General features: G+C 44.7%; 1 pseudogene; it reads left to right on the forward strand.

Moving 5' to 3' along the window:
- The first annotated feature begins 9765 nt into the window (after window positions 1-9765).
- Window positions 9766-11396, forward strand: LOC104672633 (annotated as a pseudogene).
- Window positions 11397-21171: the final 9775 nt, after the last annotated feature.

Genomic DNA, 21171 nt, shown 5'->3' on the forward strand with positions numbered 1-21171 from the left:
GCTGGGATTACAGGTGTGAACCACTGCGCCCGGCCCTCTCTGGCTTTTTAAAAAGTTTTATTTTGAGACAGGATCTGGCTCTGTCACCCAGGCTGGAGTGCAGTGGCACTATCACCGCTCACTGCAGCCTCAACCTCTCAAGTCCAAGCGATTTTCCTACCTCAGCCTCCCAAGCAGCTGAGACCACAGGCATGTGGACACCCAGCTAATTTTGTTTGTTTGTTTTTCGTAGAGACTGGCGTCTCTATGTTGCCCAGGCTGGTCTCGAACTCACAGGCTCAAGTGTTCCTCCCACTTCGGCCTTGTGCTGAGATTACAGGCCTAAGTTACTGTGCCCGGCCTCCTGTCATCTTTTAAGCAATTAAGTGGCTCTGTGCTGGTGTGAGGGGAGAGGTGTGGCTGGGCAGAATGCAAATAGTTGCTGGTGTTTGTTTGTTTTCCCGTTTGTATTCCCCAAAAGCCTCAACTCCCGTAGCAGAAAATGTGATAGGTTTTTTAAATAACCACTAAGTATTCCCCTCCTCTGTTTTGCTCTTGGGCAATGACTTCCCATACTGACTCTGGGATGACCATGTGGCTTGCATTGGCTTGTGGGACAGTAGCAAACATGACACAGCAGAGGTCTGAAAAATGCTCCTGCTGTAGGAATTGCCCTCATCCTGCTCTTTGGAACCCTGAGATCGTCTCGTGAAGAAGCCTGAGTTAGCAACATGGCTCAGAAAATAAGCCCTCCCAGCTGAGGTCCCCTACCCCCCAGACAAGCAAGCCTGCTGATTGCCAGACAGGTGAGAAAGGAGATCCTCAACCAGTACTTCTCAAACTTGAATGCTTGAAGGCTCCTGTCAAAATGCAGAAAGTGGGCCGGGCCCAGTGGTTCACACCTGTAATCCCAATGCTTTGGGAGGCTGAGACGAGTGAATATCCTGAACCCAGGAGTTCGAGACCAGCCTGGGCAACATGGTGAAACCCCCGTCTCTACCAAAAATACAAAAAAAAAATTAACTGAGCATGGTGGCGTGCACCTATAGTCCCAACTACTTGGGAGGCTGAGGCGAGAGGATCACTTGAGCCCAGGAGGTGGAGGTTGTAGTGAGCCTGGGTGACAGAGTGAGACCTCATCTCAAAAAAAAAAAAAAAAAAAAAAAACAAAACAAAATGATTCATTACACCTAGGGTAGGGCCAGAAAGACTACATTTCCTTCTTCTTCCTCCCCCTTCCCCTCCCCCTCCTCCTCCTCTCTCTCTGTCACCCAGGCTGGAGTGCAGTGGCGTGATCATAGCTCACTGCAGCTTCAACTTCCTGGGTTCAAGCAATCTTTCTCATGCCTGGCTAATTTTAAAAAAAAAAAATTTTTTTAGGCTGGGCGCAGTGGCTCACGCCTGTAATCCCAACACTTTGGGAGGCCGAGGCAGGCGGATCACGAGGTCAGGAGTTGGAGACCAGCCTGGCCAATACGGTGAAACCCCGTCTCTACTAAAAATACAAAAATTAGCCAGGCATGGTGGCACACACCTGTAGTCCCGGCTACTTGGGAGGCTAAGGCAGGAGAATTGCTTGAATCCAGGAGGCGGAGGTTGCAATGAACCGAGATCACACCACTGCGCTCCAGCCTGGGTGACAGAGTGAGACTTCATCTCAAAAAAAAAAAAAAAAAAAAATTGTAGGCCAGGCACGGTGCCTCATGCCTGTAATCCCAGCACTTTGGGAGGCCGAGATGGGCAGATCACGAGGTCAGGAGATTGAGGCCATCCTGGCTAACACAGTGAAACCCCATCTCTACTAAAAATATGAAAAAAAATTAGCCGGGCCTGGTGGCAGGTGCCTGTAGTCCCAGCTACTCAGGAGGCTGAGGCAGGAGAATGGCGTGAACCCGGGAGGCGGAGCTTGCAGTGAGCCGAGATGGGGCCACTGCACTCCAGTCTGGGTGACAGAGCGAGACTCCATCTCAAAAAACAAAAAAAAATTGTAGGGTCTTGCTATGTTGCCCAGGCTGGTCTTGGCCGCCTGGCCTCAAGCAATCCTCTTGCCTCATCCTCCCAAATTGCTGGGATTACAAGCTTGAGCCACTGCACTGGGTCCTGAGACCACATTTCTCATAAGCTCCTGGGTGCTTCTGATGCTCCTGGTCTGAGGACCACACTTAGAGTAGAAAGATGCTACACCTACCTGCCCTAACTGAGCTGACCCACCAAATTGTGAGAAATAATAGATGTAAGTTTTAGAGGTTTGTTATGTAGCAAAAGCTAGCTGATATAAGGAACGTGTGAGGGCTTAGACGAAATGTTTTGGAGAAGCAAAGGGAAGAGCAGCAGCACTCTAGTGCCCCCAACCCCACTGAGACATTTTCCCTAAGCTAGGAGGGGTGGGCAAAGGGAGAGAGAAGTCTATGGATCCTGCAGCCCAGAGCACCTGAACTCCTTCCTGGCGATGTGTCAGGGCAGAGCAAGAGTCAAAGAGAAGTGGCCACATAGTTCAGCTTGACAGAGATGATTAGGGGCACTGTGCTAAACCTTCCTGGGCCCCAGGCACAGCTTGGAAGCAGCAGAAGGGTCAAGTGACAGTGACGGAGACATTTCAGGGCAACTAGGTGAACCAAAACCCAATGATTCTAAGACCCCAGATCAAGAGTACAACCTTGGGAGTAGAGGAACCCTAGGAATTAATAAGGTCAATCAGTGGTCTGTCATCCTAGCAGAAGGAAAACTCAATCTGAATAAAAGTTGGTTTCTATTAAGTGATTTCTATCACTCCTAAGTTACTAGATCTGCTATCCGTTTTTCACAATAGAGTGGTACAATAGAGTAGGCCCTGGTCCCTCCTGTCAATCACCATTTCTCCTCCCTATTCAACTATACCCTCTCAACCAGATTATTTCCACTGATGTGAAAATTAAACAGTTTGGTCTCTTTCTCTGTTTCTTCCTCTGTCTTTAAACTCCCATTGATTTCCATCCTCCTTTAGCATAGCTGCTGCTAACACATACAGTACCCCTGTGGGAATCAGAAGGTGCCCCCTCCAGACAGATGAATTGCAAGGGGGCTGACCCCATTTAAATAAGTACCCCTTCCTTCAGGCCACAGCCCCAGTCCAAGGTTCACAGCTTGAAGGCAGAACCTGGTCAGATTCCAGCCCGCTCTTGCATCTTTCTGCCAGGCACCCTCACCCTGCCCTTCTCCTACCCTTGTCCTGTTGCCCCTGGTTTCTCTGCCCACTCCTCACAGCCCAACTTCTTAGTAGAGCTGTCTATACTAGTTCTCTCCGTGCTCTCATCTCCTACTCATTCTGTGATAGGCCAGGTCTCCCTAACGGCTGAACAGGCAGGCCCCCCTAACAACTGTTTCAGCGCTGACTGAGTGGTTAAGGTAACTATTGAAAGCTGAGAGAGCCAGTGCCCTGATACAAAGCCTGGAAGGTAACAAAACACACCAAGAGTTTTGCCTAGGTCTTTCCTGGGCCTTGAAGCATGATGAGAGAAGGAAGGAGTTCTTAACAGGACCCATTTAACATTAAACAAGTTTCTCCGGGCACAGTGGTTCATGCCTGTAATCCCAGCACTTTGGGAGGCCGAGGCAGGCAGATCACTTGAGGTCAGGAGTTCGAGACCAGCTTGACCAACATGGTGAAAACCCCTCTGTACTAAAAATACAAAAATTAGCTGGGCATGGCATGCACCTGTAATCCCAGCTACTTGGGAGGCTGAGGCAGGAGAATCGCTTGAACCCGGAAGGCGGAGGTTGCAGTGAGCCGAGATTGAGCCACTGCACTCCAGCTTGGGCAACGGAGTGAGACTGTGTCTCAAAAAAATAAAATAAAATTTTAAAAGATTAAACATGTTTTATTAGGGGTCTGAAGGAACTCCCCAAACCTCCATGATTTAGCAGGAGATAAGATAAGGGTAATCACCCTAGCACCTGGATCCATTTGGATTAAGTGCATTTACTGAGGCTCCAGAGGAAGGTCTTCAGGACTCAGATCTTAATTATAGATTAGAAGTTAATCACCTATGTCTTTAGATGAATGCACACTTACACATAGACATATAGCTTAGGAGGTATGTAAGCTCTGGAAAACTTTGTAATTTTGAGTTGGTCTGGTGATAATTTCCAGGCTTTCTCCCTATACCCAGTTACAGAAATAAAAACTCTCTTCTTTTCCAGTTCACCTGCATCTTGTAATCGGGCTGAGACCCTCAGTTTGGTCTGGGAACAATTCCTCAGCACACTCCAATCTGAGTTCTACCCCCATATTGCCACATCATCAGCTCTTTCGAAGCTTATCAATGGCTTCCGTGGGTTTTTTTTTTTAAATTGAGTTTAGCTAGGATCACAGACTCACACCACCACTCCCAGCTAACTTTTTTATTTTTAATTTGTGTAGATACGGGGTCTTCCTATGTATTCCAGGCTGGTCTCCAACTCCTGGGCTCAAGTAATCCTCCTACGTTGGCCTCTCAAAGTGCTGGGATAACAAATGTGAGCCACCATGCCTGGTGCCATGTTACTGAATCCAGGACACTTTCATGGCTCACCTTACTTGACCTTTCAATAACATTTTTAACTGACACATTGTTAAGTGTACATATGTATCAATAACATTTAACACTGTTGACAGCTGCTACCTTCAAACCATCTCTTCTGCTAACTTCTGTGACATCACATGTGAACTGTTCTCCTCCTAGTTCACAGCTGCACCTTCGGAGCATAGCATTTGGGAGACTGACCTTTGGAGTGAGGCCACCAAGTTGATATCCTTTGGAGTGAGGCAACCCAAGTTCATAGGCCAGCTCCACCACTTCCAGCTCTATGGCCTTGGGCAAGTAAGTTAACCTCTCTGTGCTTCATTTATCAAACATTAGTTCTAGTAGTACCTATCCTGCCCTATCCTTAGGGTTGTTGTAAGAATTCAGTCATATATATATATATATATGCAGTCATGTGCCACCTGATGTTTTGTCAATGATGAGCTGCATATACAAGGGAGGTCCCATAAGATTCTAATACCTTATTTTTATTGTACCTTTTCTATGTTTAGATGATATGTTTAGATGCACAAATACCATCTCATGTTACAACTGTCTACAGTATTCAGTACAGTAGCATGCTGTACATACAGCCTAGGTGTGTAATAGGCTATCCCATCTAAGTTTGTGTAAGTACACTTTATGATGTTTGCACAATGATGAAATCACCTAACAACGCATTCCTTGGAATGCATCCCCTTCATTAAACAATGCATGACTGGGTGTGGGGTGTGTGTGTGTGTGTGTGTGTGTGTGTGTGTGTGTATAATCCCAGAGCAGTGCATCCCATAGAGTAAGCTTTAAGTCTTATGAGTCGGTACCATTGTTGCTGCTGTGGGAAGCTGATTCCCCAGGCCCTCTTCCTTTTCACTCTATGATCTCTTCAGTGGCTCCAAATTGACATTTCCAGCCCAGGCCTCTCCTTGGGGCTCCACACCTAAAAATCCAGTTGCCCACTTGACATTCCCTCTTGGTTGCCTCAATGTCATATCAATTTTAATATGTGAATGACAAAACCATCTATTCTATTATGCAGTCAGAAACTTAGGAGCCGTTCTGAGTATCTCCCTCTTCCTCAGTCCTTCTTTTTCAATCCAATCTATCATCAAGTCAGGTTGGTTTTACCTCCTGAATGTCCTTTCAAATCATTCACTTATCTTCATTGCCATTGCTACTACCCTAGCTCAGAGGACCAACTGTCCCCTAGAACACTGTAAAAACTGCCTAGCCAGTCTCTGTTTCTATTTTGCCCTCTTTTAATTTTTTTTTTAATTTTTTTTTTTTGAGACTGGGACTCACTCTGTCGCCAAGCATGGAGTGCAGTGGTGTGATCTTAGCTCACTGAAACCTCTGCCTCTCAGGCTCAAGTGATCCCCTCTCCTCAGCCTCCTGAGTAGCTGTGATTACAGGCACGCACCACCACGCCTGGTTACTTTTTTTTGTAGATATGGGATTTCACCATGTTGCCCAGGCTGGTCTTGAACTCCTGGGCTCAAGTGGTCTGCCTGCTTCAACCTCCCAAAGTGTTGAGATTAGAGGCGTGAGCCACTGCACCTGGCCTAATTTTTAATCAGTGATATATTTTAGTCATGCCATTTCTCTGCTCAGAATCTGTCTTGGCTTCCAATTGGTCTTTGGATAATGATGCTAATCATTAAGGTTTGAAAATTATGTTGTTAGAGGTCTTGAATGCCAGACCTTATCATGGTGTCAAGCACACAGTAGGTACTCAATAAGCATTTGTTGTCTGATTGACTGCTGGGAAGAAGCACTTTTACATTTGAGCTTTGATAGCAAACTACTGATGATTTGTGTTGAGGGAGTAAGTAACGTTAGCAGATATGACTTTCCAAAAATAGTCTTGCTGGGATCCCATGGATTGGGATTTAGAGAGGAAGACCTATTGGGACAGAAAGAAAGAGCAGAGAATTTGAAATAGATGGCAGTTGGAAAGAAAAAGATGGATAGAGATTGGGAAGGCAGAATCTGTCTGCTTGGCTGAGAAAAAAATAAGACTCGGATTTTAGACTGAGAAAAAGAAAAAACGGATTTCTTTTGATTCGTTTATTCTGCTATTCTCTCTCTCTCTCTCTCGCTCTCTCTTGCTCTCTCTCTCTCTGACAGGATCTTGCTCTGTCACCCAGGCTGGAGTGCAGGGGTGTGATCATGGCTCACTAAAGCCTCGACCTCCCAGGCTCAAAGGATCTTCTCACCTCAGCCTCCTGAGTAGCTGAGACCACAGGTGTGTGTCATCAGGTCTGGCTAATTTTTTAATATTTTATGGAGATGAGGTCTCACTATGTTGCCCAGGCTGGTCTCAAACTCCTAAGCTCAAGTGCTTCTCCTGCCTTGGCCTCTCAAAGCGTGGGGATTACAGGTGTGAGCCACTGCTCCTGGCCAGCATGCCTTCTAAGGATTTTCACAGTCTGGCTCTAATCTACCTCTACAATTTCCTTTTCTGTTTTTCATCAGGTTTCCAACATTATCAACAGGGGTGCTAAAATCACATCTTTACTACTTTCAAAACAATGGACCTAGAGACCAGACTTTTTCTTATGTATTCAAATATTTATTCAAAAATATGTATCAAGTGCAATCATGTATCTGGAGTTGTGCTGGGCAGAGGAGGTACACAATGAGCAAAACGGTCCCTGACCCTGTTGTCCCTTCCAGCGTAAGAGAGGAGACCAACTTTAACTACATCAATCTCCTCATGTGTGAATAACCCCAAACTGAACCAAGTGCTTGAAGGAGAGGAACACAGTTCTGTGAGAATGTGGCTGGGCGCAGTGGTTCACACCTGTAATCCCAGCAGTTTGGGAGGCCGAGGTGGGTAGATCACTTGAGGTCAGGAGTTCAAGACCAGCCTGGCCAAGATGGTGAAACCCTGTCTCTACTAAAAAATACAAATTAGCCAGGTGTGGTAGCGAGCACCTATAGTCCCAACTACTTGGGAGGCTGAGGCAGGAGAACTGCTTCAACCTGGGAGGTGGAGGTTGCAGTGAGCCGAGATTGTGCCACCACACTCCAGACTGGGCAACAGAGCGAGACTCAAAAAAAATCTGCCCAGACACACAAACTCTCTCTCTCTCTCTGTCTCTGTCTCTCTCTCTCTCACTCCATCTCTCTCTCTGTCTTCTCTCTGTCTCTCTCTGTGTGTGTGTGTGTGTGTGTGTGGAAGAGGAGGAGGTGGAGGTGGAGGAGGAGGAGGAGGAGGAGGAGGAGGAGTAAAGACTTCCCACAGGGGATGCTTGAGCAGAGATCTGAAGGTGGAGAAGGACCTGATTGAATGAAGTGGAAATGGAACATGATGGGTTCAAGAAACTTAGACCATGTAGCTATTCTTGCATATTTATTTTTTCATATGAACTTTAGTATCAACTTGTTTAGGTCCAGAATAAAAGCTTATTGGTATTCTTACTGAGAGTTGGTGAGTTTATAACATAACATAGGAAGGAGAATTGACATCTCCATGATATTGACTTGACCTATCTGTGAAAGCCACCATTCAGCCCAGTACATCATGTAAGATAACATAAACAGAGGTTCCAAGGATCAGGACATGGATATCTTTAGGGGCCATTATCCTTCTCACCACAAGCACTATTTACAATAATACCAAAGAAGGCCAGTTGCAGCGGCTCATGACTGTAATCCCAACACTTTGGGAGGCAAGGCAACTGATTACTTGCGGTCAGGAATTCGAGACCTGGGCAACATGGTGAAACCCTGTCTCTACTAAAAATACAAAAATTAACCGGGCGTGGTGGCAGGCGCCTGTAATCCCAGCTACTCCGGAGGCTGAGGCACAAGAACGCTTAAATCCAGGAAGCAGAGGTTGCAGTGAGCTGAGGTCGTGCCACCGCACTCCAGCCTAGGCAAGAGAGCGAGACTCAATCTAAAAATAAAAGAAAAGAAAAGAAGATAGAAATAATACCAGAGAAATGAAATACTTAGGTGTAAATTTAACAAATATGTCCTAGATCTATGTGTTGAAAACTACAAAACAATGATGAAGGAAATAAAAGAGAGTTAAATATATGGAGATTTAGAAATGTCTGGAGCACTGTGTTCATGGATTGGAAGACTCAATATTGTTAAGATGACAATACTCTAAAAATTTATCTATAGATTCAACACAATTGCAGTCCAAATCCCAGCAGGATTCTTTGTAGATATCAGCATGGTGACTCTAAAATTTACATGGCGAGGCAAAGAAATTAGAATATTCAAAACAGTTTTTAAAAATAAGAACAAAATTGGAAGATTCATGCTACTTAAATTTGAGACTTACTATAAAGCCACAGTAATCAAGACAGTGTGGTATTGGTGCAAGGATGGATACATAGGTCAATGTAATAGAATAGAGAGTGCAGAAATTTGCCCATACTTTTTACAAGAATTCACTTAAAATCAATCATAGACCTGGCTGGGCCTGGTGGCTCATACCTGTAATCCCAGCACTTTGGGAGGCCAAGGCAGGTGGATTGCTTGAATCCAGGAGTTTGAGACCAGTCTGGGCAACATGGTGAAACTCTATCTCTACAAAAATAAAAAATAAAAAAAAAAAAATTAGCCGGGCATGGTGGCACATGCCTGGGAGCTACTTGGGAGGTTGAGGTGGGAGGGTGGCTTGAGCCTGGGAGGGGGAGGTTGCAGTCCGCAGTGATCACACCACTGCACTCCAGCCTGGGTGACAGAGCGACACCCTGTCTAAAAAAAAAAAAAAATCAATCATAGACCTAAATGTAAGATGTATAACTTTTAGAAGAAAACATAGAAGAAAGTCTTTGTTTTCTGGAGTTAGGCCAATAATTCTTAGATATGACACCAAAAGCACTATCCGTAACAGAAAAATTTGATAAGTTGGACTTCATGAAAATTATGAACCATTGCTCAGCAAAAGATGTTAAGAGGATGAAAATACAATACACTGGGAGAAAATATTTATAAATAACATATCTAACAAAGGACTTGTATCCAGAATATACAGCGAGCTCTCGAAACAATGAGGAAACAAACAATCCAATATAAAAATGGGCAAGAAACCGTGGAAGCAGACAAAGAACCAGTAGGTGAAGATAAAGGCATCAAAGCATATAAGGAATCTGCAAAGCAGACACTGGCTCCGGCAGCAAGTGTAACTGGCAGCAGGAGATGGCCAAGAGCACCCAGGGAAAAGGCCCAAGCCCTAGAAGACCTGGCCGGCTTCAAAGACCCAGTACCAGGTTATACTGAAGAATCAATGACTCATGACAAAACCACCAAAATACCCTACAAATCACCACCACAACTAGTAGACACTGCAACAAGTTCAAAGAGATGGCCCAGGGCTTGTCGCCAGAAAGTAGAAGTGAAAGAAGAGCTGTTAGCAGTTGGCACACACTCACACAAACATCAGGGGAGACCACGCACACCAACAAAGAACCAGCAGGTGAGGGCAAAGGCATGAAAGCATTTAAGCAACCCGCAAAGCAGAAGCTGAACCCAGAAAATGTAACTGGCAGCAGGAGATGGCCAAGAGTGCCTAAGGAAAAGGCCCAACCCTGGAAGATCTGGCCAGCTTCCAAGAGCTCTCGCAAACACCAGGCCACACTGAGGAACTGGCAAATGGTGCTGATAGCTTTACAAGCACTCCAAAGCCAGCACCTGACAGTGGAAAACCTCTAAAAATATCCAGAAGAGTTCTTCAGGCCCCTAAAGTAGAACCCGTGGGAGACCTGGTAGGCACCAGAGACCCTGTAAAATCACAAAGCAAAAGCAACACCTCCCTGCCCCCACTGCCCTTCAAGAGGGGATATGGAAAAGATGGAAGTATCACAGGAACCAAGAGGCCGCACTGCATGCCTGCACCAGAGGAAATCATAGAGGAGCTGCCAGCCAGCAAGAAGCAGAGGGTTGCTCCCAGGGTGAGAGGCAAATCACCCTTGGTCATCATGAAGAGAAGTCTGAGGACTTCTGCAAAAAGAATTGAACCTGCAGAAGATCTGAACAGCAATAACATGAAAACCAACAGAGTAATACGAATTGCAAAACTCAGTCCCTGAAAATAAGGGAATGTCCCTGTGCTCCAGACGCCAAAATAAGACTGATGTAGAACAGCAAATAACTGAGGTAATTGTATTAACAGAAAGAATTCAAATAAACTGAAATGAAAAGAAGCCCACGAAGACCTCTCAAGACATGGACATTCAAAATCCAGATGATGGAGCCCAGAAACCTATACCTAGGGGCAACGTCAGTGAAAACAAAAGGTGCTTGAGGTCTGTTAGAAAGAATAAGAGCTCCCAGCCTAAAGTGGCAGAGGAGAGCAGAGGGCAGAAGAGTAGCGGGGGGTTCTCATGTAGAATCAGGAAGGGAAAAGAGAAGCAGGAAATTCAGACATGTGTTTGAGATCAAGAAAGATGAAAAGCCAGTCTGCAGCGAGCACTTTGAAGAGTGAATCTGCACAGAGTAACGTGGAATGTCAAGAGGCGTGCAGAAAATCCAAAGAAGACTGAGGGCTGGGCGCAGTGGCTCATGCCTGTAATCCCAGCACTTTGGGAGGCTGAGGCGGGCGGATCACGAGGTCAGGAGATCGAGACCATCCTGGCTAACATGGTGAAACCACGTCTCTACTAAAAATACAAAAAATTAGCTGGGCATGGTGGCGGGCGCCTGTAGTCCCAGTTACTTGGGAGGCTGAGGCAGGAGAATGGTGTGAACCCAGGAGGCGGAGCTTGCAGTGAGCCGAGATCACGCCACTACACTCCAGCCTGGGCAACAGAGCAAGACTCCGTCTCAAAAAAAAAAAAAAAAAAAAAAAAAAAGGCTGAGGACATTGTGTGTGTCAAGAAAATAAGAACCAGAAGTCACCGGGGCAGTGAAGACATTTAGCAAATAAATCTAACTGGGAAAAATATAATAAAATTAGTTTTGTGATAAACACACACAAAAAATGGGCAAAATATTTGAACAGCCTTTTCACCAAAGAAGATATGCAGATGTCTATAAGGAAATGAACAAGCTGCTCAACATCAACAGTAAAATGCAAATTAAAGCCACAATGAAATACTACTGATGCACCTATTGCAATGGCTTAAAAAAACTGACAATACCAATGCTGGCCAGGCTGTAGAACAACTGGAACATTCATACATTGCTAGTGGGAATGCAAAAATGGTTCAGCCACTTTGGAAAAACAGTTTGGCAGGTTTTTAAAATAAAGTTAAAAATATACTTACCACATGTTTCACGAATTCCATGCCTACATATTTCCTTAAAAGAAATGAAAACTTATGTTCACACAAAATCCTATATGCAAATGTTGATAGCAGCTTTAGTCATAATTGCTAAAAATTGGAAGCAACTGGTGAATGGAGAAACAAATTGTGATCAACCATACAATGGAATGCTACTCAGCAATAAAAAGGAACAGACTATTGATACAGACAATGACGTGGCTGAATCTCAAATACTTTATTCTCTGAGAAAGAAGCTGGCTCAAAAGTCTACATTCTGTATTATCCCATTTATATGACATTCTGGAATATGCATAAGTATATTGACAGAGAACAGATTAGTTCTTTCCAGGGATTAAGCACAGAGTAGAGGAATCAACCATAATGGGACAGCATTAGGTAGTTATTTGGGGGGAATTAGAATTCTTCTGCATCTTGACTGACATGGCTTGGTGAGTTTGTCAAAATTCATAGAACTATACACCAAAAAGAATGAAATTTACTGAAGATAAATTTTAAAATAAAATAAAATAAACCCCAGGTAATCATGGCTCTACTTTCAATGCCCAAGCTGCCTTGAGCTTCTGAGCTCTAATGGATGAAAAGGTGGATACAGGGTTTGCCTGCAAGCCTTGTCCAAGCTCTGTGATTTCACCAACATTATAGGTTGAGTTCTCTGGGAGGCAGACTCTGAGATGAAGATTAGCACCTAGGAGATTTTTTTGTTTTGTTTTTTTTGAAACGGAGTCTTGCTCTGTCACCCAGGCTGGAGTGGAGTGGCACGATCTCTACTCACTGCAACCTCTGCCTCCCAGGCTCAAGCGATTCTCCTGCCTCAGCCTCCCAAGTAGCTGGGATTACAGGTAACCACCACCACACCTGGCTAATTTTTGTATTTTCAGTAGCGATGGGGTTTCACCATGTTGGCCAGGCTGCTTTCAAACTCTGTACCCAGGAGATTTATTAGAGAGGGCCCTTGGGATCAGTATCTATTGAAGGGAAGGGAAGGATATAGGATTGGGCAGAGGGGGAAGTCAGGTGGCAGCACAAGCCCAACATTGTCTCTCTTGGTCTACCACATGGTGATCTTTGAAGTTGAGGTGGTTATTCGGAGTTGTCTCTTGTTGAGGGGAGAGGGCTGGGCCCCCTGTTTTTCAGCTATTAGATGCAGGCTGACCCCTAGAAGGATGCAACTTTGGGTGAGGCCGCTCTTTTTAGCCAAGGCAATCACTGAAGTTGCTGACAGCTAAGGGTTTTCTGTGGGCACCGCTCCCAGCAGCTGGAGAATACTTCCTTCATTCCAGAAGGAGAATCTGGACAGCATCTACCACACTTCCTGACCTCTTCAAAGGAGGAGGTATTCCAATCTTTTTTACTATCTCCCAGAGGGCAGAAATGGTGATTTCCTGTTGAAATCCAGTGGCAGGACACTTACCAGATCCTTTTGAGTTTTCTAATAAAAACATAAATCAATAAATAAACATATTTTCTGGGCAAAGAGTGGCTTCTCACGGGAATTTTTTCTAATTTTACACATTTTTCTTCCTTGTGATAATATGTATAATTTATTTTATGAGAAGGAAAACATAAATTGTAATAGAACTTAGTTTTAGGGTATATATATATATATATATATATATATATATATATATATTAGAGATGGGTACTCATTCTGACTCCCAGACTGGAGTGCAGTGGCGGCAATCATAGCTCACTGCAGCCCCAATCGCTGGGGCTCAAGCAATCCTCCCACCTCAGCCTCCCAAGTAGCTGGGACCACAGGCATGTGCCACCACACCCGGATAATTTTGTTTATTTTTGTAGAGATGGGGGTCTCACTATGTTGCCCAGGCTGGTCTTGAACTCCTGGGCTCAAGCGATCCTCCTGCCTTAGCTTCCCAAAGTGCTGGGATTACAGGCGTGCACCACTGCCCCCAGCCACGTTTGTTAATTTCAACATTTTCTTAACAAAAAGGAAAATTAATTACATAGTGTAGGTCAGGCATCTTTTATAACACTCTTACTTCTTCATATTCTTAAAATGTTGACTTTCTAATGTGAAGACTGGACAAGCTTCCAAGCTCTGGTCAAAGTGGGGCAAGGATTACTCTAGAGAGATTGTTAGGATATCACTGTAAACCACTCCATCTCCCGTGAGTATACAAGTTGTGGTGTGAGAGGAGTTTCTCACCATCTTCCGTACTTAAACATGGCTTCATTTCTTTCTCCTCCTTAATCCTCTTCATAGCCTCCACCTAACCTAAAATATTGGGAATCCAAGGTTCCATGCTGGGCGCCCTCTTCTTGTACTCAACCACCTGAGATTTTCAATTCCCATGGCTTCTCCCAACAAGTTTACATTATTCACTCTTAAATATCATCTCCAGGCTGGGCACAGTGGCTTATGCCTGTAATCTCAGCATTTTGGGAGGCCGAGGCAGATGGATCACCTGAGGTCACAAGTTCGAGACCAGCCTGGCCGACATGGTGAAACCCCGTTTCTACTAAAAATACAAAAATTAGCCATGCGCGGTGGTGCCCGCCTGTAATCCCAGCTACTTGGGAGGCTGAGGCAGGAGAATCGCTTGAACCTGGGAGGCGGAGGTTGCAGTGAGCCAAGATCACGCCATTGTACTCCAGCCTGGGTGATAAGAGCAAAACTCTGTCCCTCCCCCACCCAAACAAAAATCATCTCCTGAATTTATCTCCTGAACTCCAGTTAGTCTCATGTTTCCAATTCTGTCTCAGCACCTCTACCTGATGTCCCCCCAACCCAGGTACCTCACATTCATCTTGTCCCCAAGCAAACCTTCTACAACCCTCTACAAATCTGCTATTCCTCATGAATTTCTGTTTTGAATGTTATTATTACACAGCAAGATGCCAGAATTAGAAACCCCGCAGTCATCTTTGTGCATGCCTCTCCCTTTCTCAGGCACCACATCCAATCAGTCATCCTAGCCCCGTAAGTCTACCATGCAAATATCTCTTAAATATGCCTCCGTCATTAACTCTCCCCCAAACAAGATGCCACCATTCATCAATCTACATTGTGCTTTTCCTCTCTAGCTTTGTGTGATCCATCATCTCTTAATTAGTCTTTCTGCTTCCATCCTCTACGATCTCCACACCTTCTTAAGAAGGCTATCTGGGGCCTGCAGAATCAAGTCCACACTCCTTAGGACACCTCATAAGGGTTTTTACAGTGCTGTTCTTATTCCTTGGCCTGCCTTCTAAGGATTTTCCCAGTCTGGCTCTCATCTACCTCTGCAGTCTCTTTCCACTGCTTCCTCTCTCTTCCTCCTCCATCCTGTATCCCAATTCTGTTGGCACACTGACTGTTTAATACTGTGTGTTCCAGTCAGACTTTTCTGGGTTTCACAAAAATGCTGAACAGTTTGATGCTTCTATATCTGAGCTCAAGTTGTTCCCTCTGCCTAAAATACCGTTTGTTCACATTTCAGTCTGTCATATCTCACTTAAATTTGAAGCTCACATATAAAGCTCATTCAACAGAATTAATGATTCATTTTCTAGGTTTCCACCTTGTACATACCTGCATTAAAACATCTCTTATGGCTGGGCATGGTGGCTCATGCCTGTAATCCCAGCACTTTGGGAGGCTGAGGTGGGTGGATCACTTGAGGTAAGGAGTTCAAGACCAGCCTGGCCAACATGGTGAAACCCCATCTCTACTAGAAATACAAAATAATTAGCCAGGCTTGGTGGTGGGTGCCTATAATCCCAGCTACTCAGGTGGCTGAGGCAGGAGAATCACTTGAACCCAGGAGGTGGAGGTTGCGGTGAGCTGAGATCGCACCACTGAACTCCAGCCTGGGCGACAGAGTGAGACTCTGTCTCAAAAAGAAAGAAAACCTCTTACATTAGTGTTATGAATTTGTTTTTCTTTCTGGATGGACTGTGAGCTCAGCAAGACTACCTGAAAGACGAGAGATATCCAATTGATGTTCCGTTTGAACTAGTGAATGAAATATCCCTGGTATAATTGGCACATTAAGCTGGGAATACTAATTACATATACCTAAGAATGAATTTTAATTATCTGCTGTAGTCTCAGAAAGTAGGGAAGCAAAAATTACTGTGTGAAGCTTAAAGAAAGGAATAAATAATACTAAAGAAGGAATTTGAGAAAAAAAGAGGAGTGAAGGCCCTGCATGGAAAAAAGGAGTGAAGAGAAATCAAAGGTGGACATTTTCTTAGAGGTGGGGTCTCACTATGCTGTCCAGGCTGGTCTTGAACTCCTGGGCTCAAGCTACCCTCCCACCTCAGCCTCCCAAAGTGCTGGGATTACAGGTGTAAGCCACCAGCCTGGCCTGAGATGGACATTAAAGACAGATTTGCCCTCTTTAGCATTTTGTCCTTACTATTTTATTTTTGTAAATAGGTAGGCTGATGTGACCTGATGAGAAAATATCTAGTATAAACACTGTGCAAACTAAGAATTGAAGACGTTGAAAAATTCTACTTTTTTTTTTTTTATTTTTTAGACAAAGTCTTGCTCTGTCGCCCAGGCCGCAGTGCAGTGGTACGATCTTGGCTCACTGCAACCTCTGCCTCCCAGGGTCAAGTGATTCTTCTGCCTCAGTCTCCCAAGTAGCTGGGATTACAGGCACCTGCCACCGTGCCTGGCTAATTTTTGTATTTTTTCTAGTAGAGATAGGGTTTCACCATGTTGACCAGGCTGGCCTCAAACTCCTGATCTCAAGTGATCTGCCCACCTCAGCCTCCAAAGTGCTGGGATTACAGGCGTACAGTGCTGGGATTACATGCCTGGCCTGAAAAATTCTACTTTCTGTATTAGTTATTTTTTAAATTGTTCTTAGTCTTCTTTTCATAAATGTTACTTTTTTGAAAACATGCTCTACATGTTCAGAGAAACTTCCCTAGGAAGGAACTATAGAAATGATCCCTTGCTGGGCATGGCGGCCCACGCCTGTAATCGCAGCACTTTGGGAGGCTGAGGAAGGAGGATTGCTTGAGCCCAGGAGTTTGAGACCAGCCTGGGCAAGACAGTGAGACCCTGTCTCTACAGAAAATTTTTAAAATAGCCCAGTGTGATGCTGCGTGCCTATAGTTCCAGCTACTCAGGAGGCTGAGGTGGGAAGATTGCTTGAACCTGGGATGACAAGGCTGCAGTGAGCCATGATGGCACTCTTGCACTCCAGCCTGGGTGACAGAGTGAGGCCCTGTCAAAAAAAAAAAAAAAAAAAGAAAAGAAAAAGAAATGACCCCCGAAAGCATAGTCATTAAATGTTACTTCCTGATGAATGCCTTTTTGTAAATGAATTCAAGATGTAGATAAATGAGAAATGAAATAGAGATAATTATATTTCAGTTATATAGCTCACTCATCCATTTGGATAATTTTTCCATATTCTATAAAATGTCACCATCTGCTGGGGGAAGAAAAGATGCACAATTCAATTTTGTTGCATAAGTGGTATTTCAAATCAACATGATTACTTAGAACTATAGAACTTTTCCTTAGCAAGATGATTACACTAGCTCAGCTGGTGAAAAATTACCAGAACACACAGGCAAATACTATTCACCACTGTGCTTTGTTTGAGGATATTCTTTCTCCAGTGGGCAATTAAGATCAATTATCCTTTAAAATGTTTTAACAAGTAGCTCTTTTTTGTTGTTGTTGGTTTTTTGAGACGGAGTCTCACTCTGTCGCCCAGGCTGGAGTGCAATGGTGAGATCTCGGCTCACTGCAACCTCCGCCTCAGCCTCCTGAGTAGCTGGGATTACAGGCACACACCATCATGCCCGGTTAATTTTTGTATTTTTGTAGAGACGGGGTTTCACCATGTTGGCCAGGCTGATCTTGAACTCCTGACCTCAAGTGATCCTCCTGCCTCAGCCTCCCAAAGTGCCGGGATTACAGGCGTGAGCCACCTCACCCAGACTCCTTTTCCATTTTCTATTCATATGTTCACCTTTACATATGTACACTTTTACATATTTTACAAATAGCAGTTTGTGGGGATTTTTTTTTTAGAGACATTGTAATCATCCAGTGGGTCCTTCTGTTAGAATAGGTAGACAGGCAGACATGAACAGGGCAGGAGAAGGCCTCCAAGTCCCCAGGCAACCATCAGGTGATGGTCAGGTGGTTGTTAAACTGTCTCGCTAAAATAATAATTGCTCGCAGCTGGCACCAGAGAAGGGCAATCTCCCAAAGGATAGAAACACCTGAAACTGGTAATGAGCAACTTCCAAATAAGATATCAGGAGTTAGGCGAACGGGCTCAAGTATGTACACTAAGAGGCAGAGTGGCGGAGTTTAACTGGTATATGACATTCCTCTAGGAATACTTGACTGGTAAGGGAAAAATACCTCAAATGAGCATGTGCCTAACTTCAGTAAACACACTGCAAGTGCAGCCTCATCCAAGTGCTGGCAGGCCATGGCGCATGCAGACAGCCCACTCCAAGGAAAAATCGAGGAGAAATGGAAATCTCAGAACCATGTCAGTGTATAAAACCCCAAGTCAAGGGCTGAACAGTACACTTGGATCTCTCAAGTTGCCCACCTGACCCTCTTCCAAGTGTACTTTACTTCCTTTAGTTCCTGCTCTAAAACTCTTTAATAAACTCTCACTCATGCTCTAAAACTTGCCTTGGTCTCTCACTCTGCCTTCTGCCCCTTGGCCAAATTCTTTCCTCCAAGGGGGCAAGGATCGAGTTTGTTGTAGACCTGTTGGATTTGCTGCTGGTAACACTTCCTACCCGCAGCACAGACAAAATCAATTTACTGAGACCATGGCATTGCAATAAGGAGTTTGGCTGGGTGTGGTGGCTCACACCTGCAATCCCAACACTTTGGGAGGCTGAGACAGGTGGATCACTTGAGGCCAGGAGTTCAAGACCAGCCTGGCCAACATGGTGAAACCCCCGTCTCTACCAAAAACATAAACAATTAAGGCCGGGCATGGTGGCTCATGCTTGTAATCCCAACAATTTGGGAAGCTGAGGCAAGTGGATCACCTGAGGTCGGGAGTTCAAGACCAGCCTGGCCAATATGGTGAAATCCTGTCTCTACAAAAATACAAAAATTAGCCGGGCATGATGGCATATGCCTGTAATCCCAGCTACTTGGGAGGCTGAGGTAGGAGAATCGCTTGAACCCAGGAGGCAGAGGTTGCAGTGAGCCAAGATCACGCCATTACACTCTAGCCTGGGTGACAGAGCGAGACTCAGTCTCAAATAAATAAAAGAAAAAAAGCCAGGCATGGTGGCATGTGCCCGTAGTCCTAGCTACTCAGGAGGCTGAGGCAGGAAAACCATTTGAACCTGGGAGGTGGAGGTTGCAGTGAGCCAAGATCATGCCACCGCGCTCCAGCCAGGGTGACAGAGTGAGACTCCATCTCAAAAAAAAAAGTTTAATTGACATGAGGCTGTCCACACCACGTGGGAGATGGAATTATTACTCAAATCAATCTCCCTGAAAACTCAGAAGTTAGGGTTTTTCAAGGATAGTTTGTCAGACAGGGGGCTGATTGGCTGGAAGTGCAATCATAGGGGTGTGGAAAACGGCCCTTGTGTGCCAAGTCTGCTTCTGGGTGGGGGGCCACAAGACCAGTTGAGTCATGAGTCCATCTTGCCAGTCCAAGTGGAGCCATTCGGTGACCATAAATGCAAAAGCCAGAAAAGACATCTTGAAAGGCCAATTTTAGGTTCTACAATAGTGATTTATTTACAGGAGTAACAGGGGAAGTTGCAAATCTTGTGGTCTCCGGAACAATGGCCATTAATCATTTAACTCCACCTACATCTTAGCAAAATTCAGGCCCCTTTCATCTTTCTTGTTTTTTTTTTTTTTTTTTTGAGACGGAGTCTTGCTCTGTTGCCCAGGCTGGAGTGCAGTGGCACTATCTCGGCTCACTGCAAACTCTGCCTCCCTGGTTCAAGTGATTCTCCTGCCTCAGCCGCCTGAGTAGCTGGGACTACATGCGCCCATCACCACGCCCGGCTAATTTTTGTAATTTTAGTAGAGACGGGTTTCACCATATTGGTCAGGCTGGTCTTGAATGCCTGACTTCACGTGATCCACCCACCTCGGCCTCCCAAAGTGCTGGGATTACAGGCGTGAGCCACTGTGCCCGGCCTCATTAGTTTTACAAAGGTGCTTTAGTTTTGGGGAAGGGTTATTATAATTTAAACTGCAAACTGCATTTTCCCCAAAGTTAGCTTGGCCCACCATGCCCAGGGATGACCAAGGCCAGTTTAGAGTTTAAAGGCAAGATGGGGGTTGTTTAGATCAGATCTCTTTCACTATCATAATTTTCTCACTGTTAAAATTTTGCAAAGGCAGTTTCAATATCACCTCTCTTCTTAAGAGTTGCAAATATTCTTCCCAGTCTATAACTTGTCTGTTGATTTCCTATGGCATATGAGGACTAAACTCCGATCTTGAAATTCCTATCTGAGGGGCCTGGGGAGTCATGCCCTACAAACCACAAAAATCTAATTAGATTTTTAAAATTAACCTGACACAATGGGGCTTACTTTCCAACCTGACTCTGGTATAGCATCACATGATAGATAGCAGACACTGAAGGAAACCAAATTATTTTATCCCAAAATATATTTCTTTAACATATTTTAAGATGGCTGCCACAGGGCTAACACATTGAAATGGCTCTGCAAAGCTGCCTTTTGCAGTGGAAATTTGAATCGGTAGAGAATCTCCATTAATGCACCCAGGCCTTCCCTTTCTAGGCCTTTCCCAGATCTAGGAGAGATTAACTGTGAGTCTGACGTCTTTAAGGTCTGAAAGAAACATTTACAATCTATTCTCTCTGAGGGCTGCTACCTGCGAACCTTCATCTACATAACAAGGTCCTCAGCCCCCATAACCCCCTTATCTTAACTCAAGCATTCCTTTCTACTAACTTTATGTCTTCAGACAACAGCTTAACTCTCTCAATCAACTGTCATCTAAAGAATACCTAAAACCGGCCGGGTGCGGTGGCTCACGCCTGTAATCCCAGCACTTTAGGAGGCCAAAGCAGGCAGATCACCTGAGGTCTGGAGTTCCAGAACAGCCTGACCAACATGAAGAATCCCCACCTCTACTAAAAATACAAAATTAGCTGGGCATGGTGGTGCATGCCTGTAATCCCAGCTACTCAGGAGGCTGAGGCAGGAGAATCCCTTGAACCTGGGAGGCAGAGGTTGCAGTGAGCTGAGATCACACCACTGCAATCCAGTCTGGGTGACAGAGTGACACTGTCTCCAATATATATATATAAAATGAAGTCTAGGATTTATTTTATGGCTTCAGGGTTGTCCTTCTGGTTTATGCTCCACCATGATGTTATGTCATATTCATATATATATATATATATATATTTATTTATTTGAGATGGAATCTCACTCTGTCACCAGGCTGGATTGTAGTG

This window comes from Rhinopithecus roxellana, chromosome 7 (genome assembly GCF_007565055.1).
Source record: "Rhinopithecus roxellana isolate Shanxi Qingling chromosome 7, ASM756505v1, whole genome shotgun sequence".
Classification (NCBI taxonomy): domain Eukaryota; kingdom Metazoa; phylum Chordata; class Mammalia; order Primates; family Cercopithecidae; genus Rhinopithecus; species Rhinopithecus roxellana.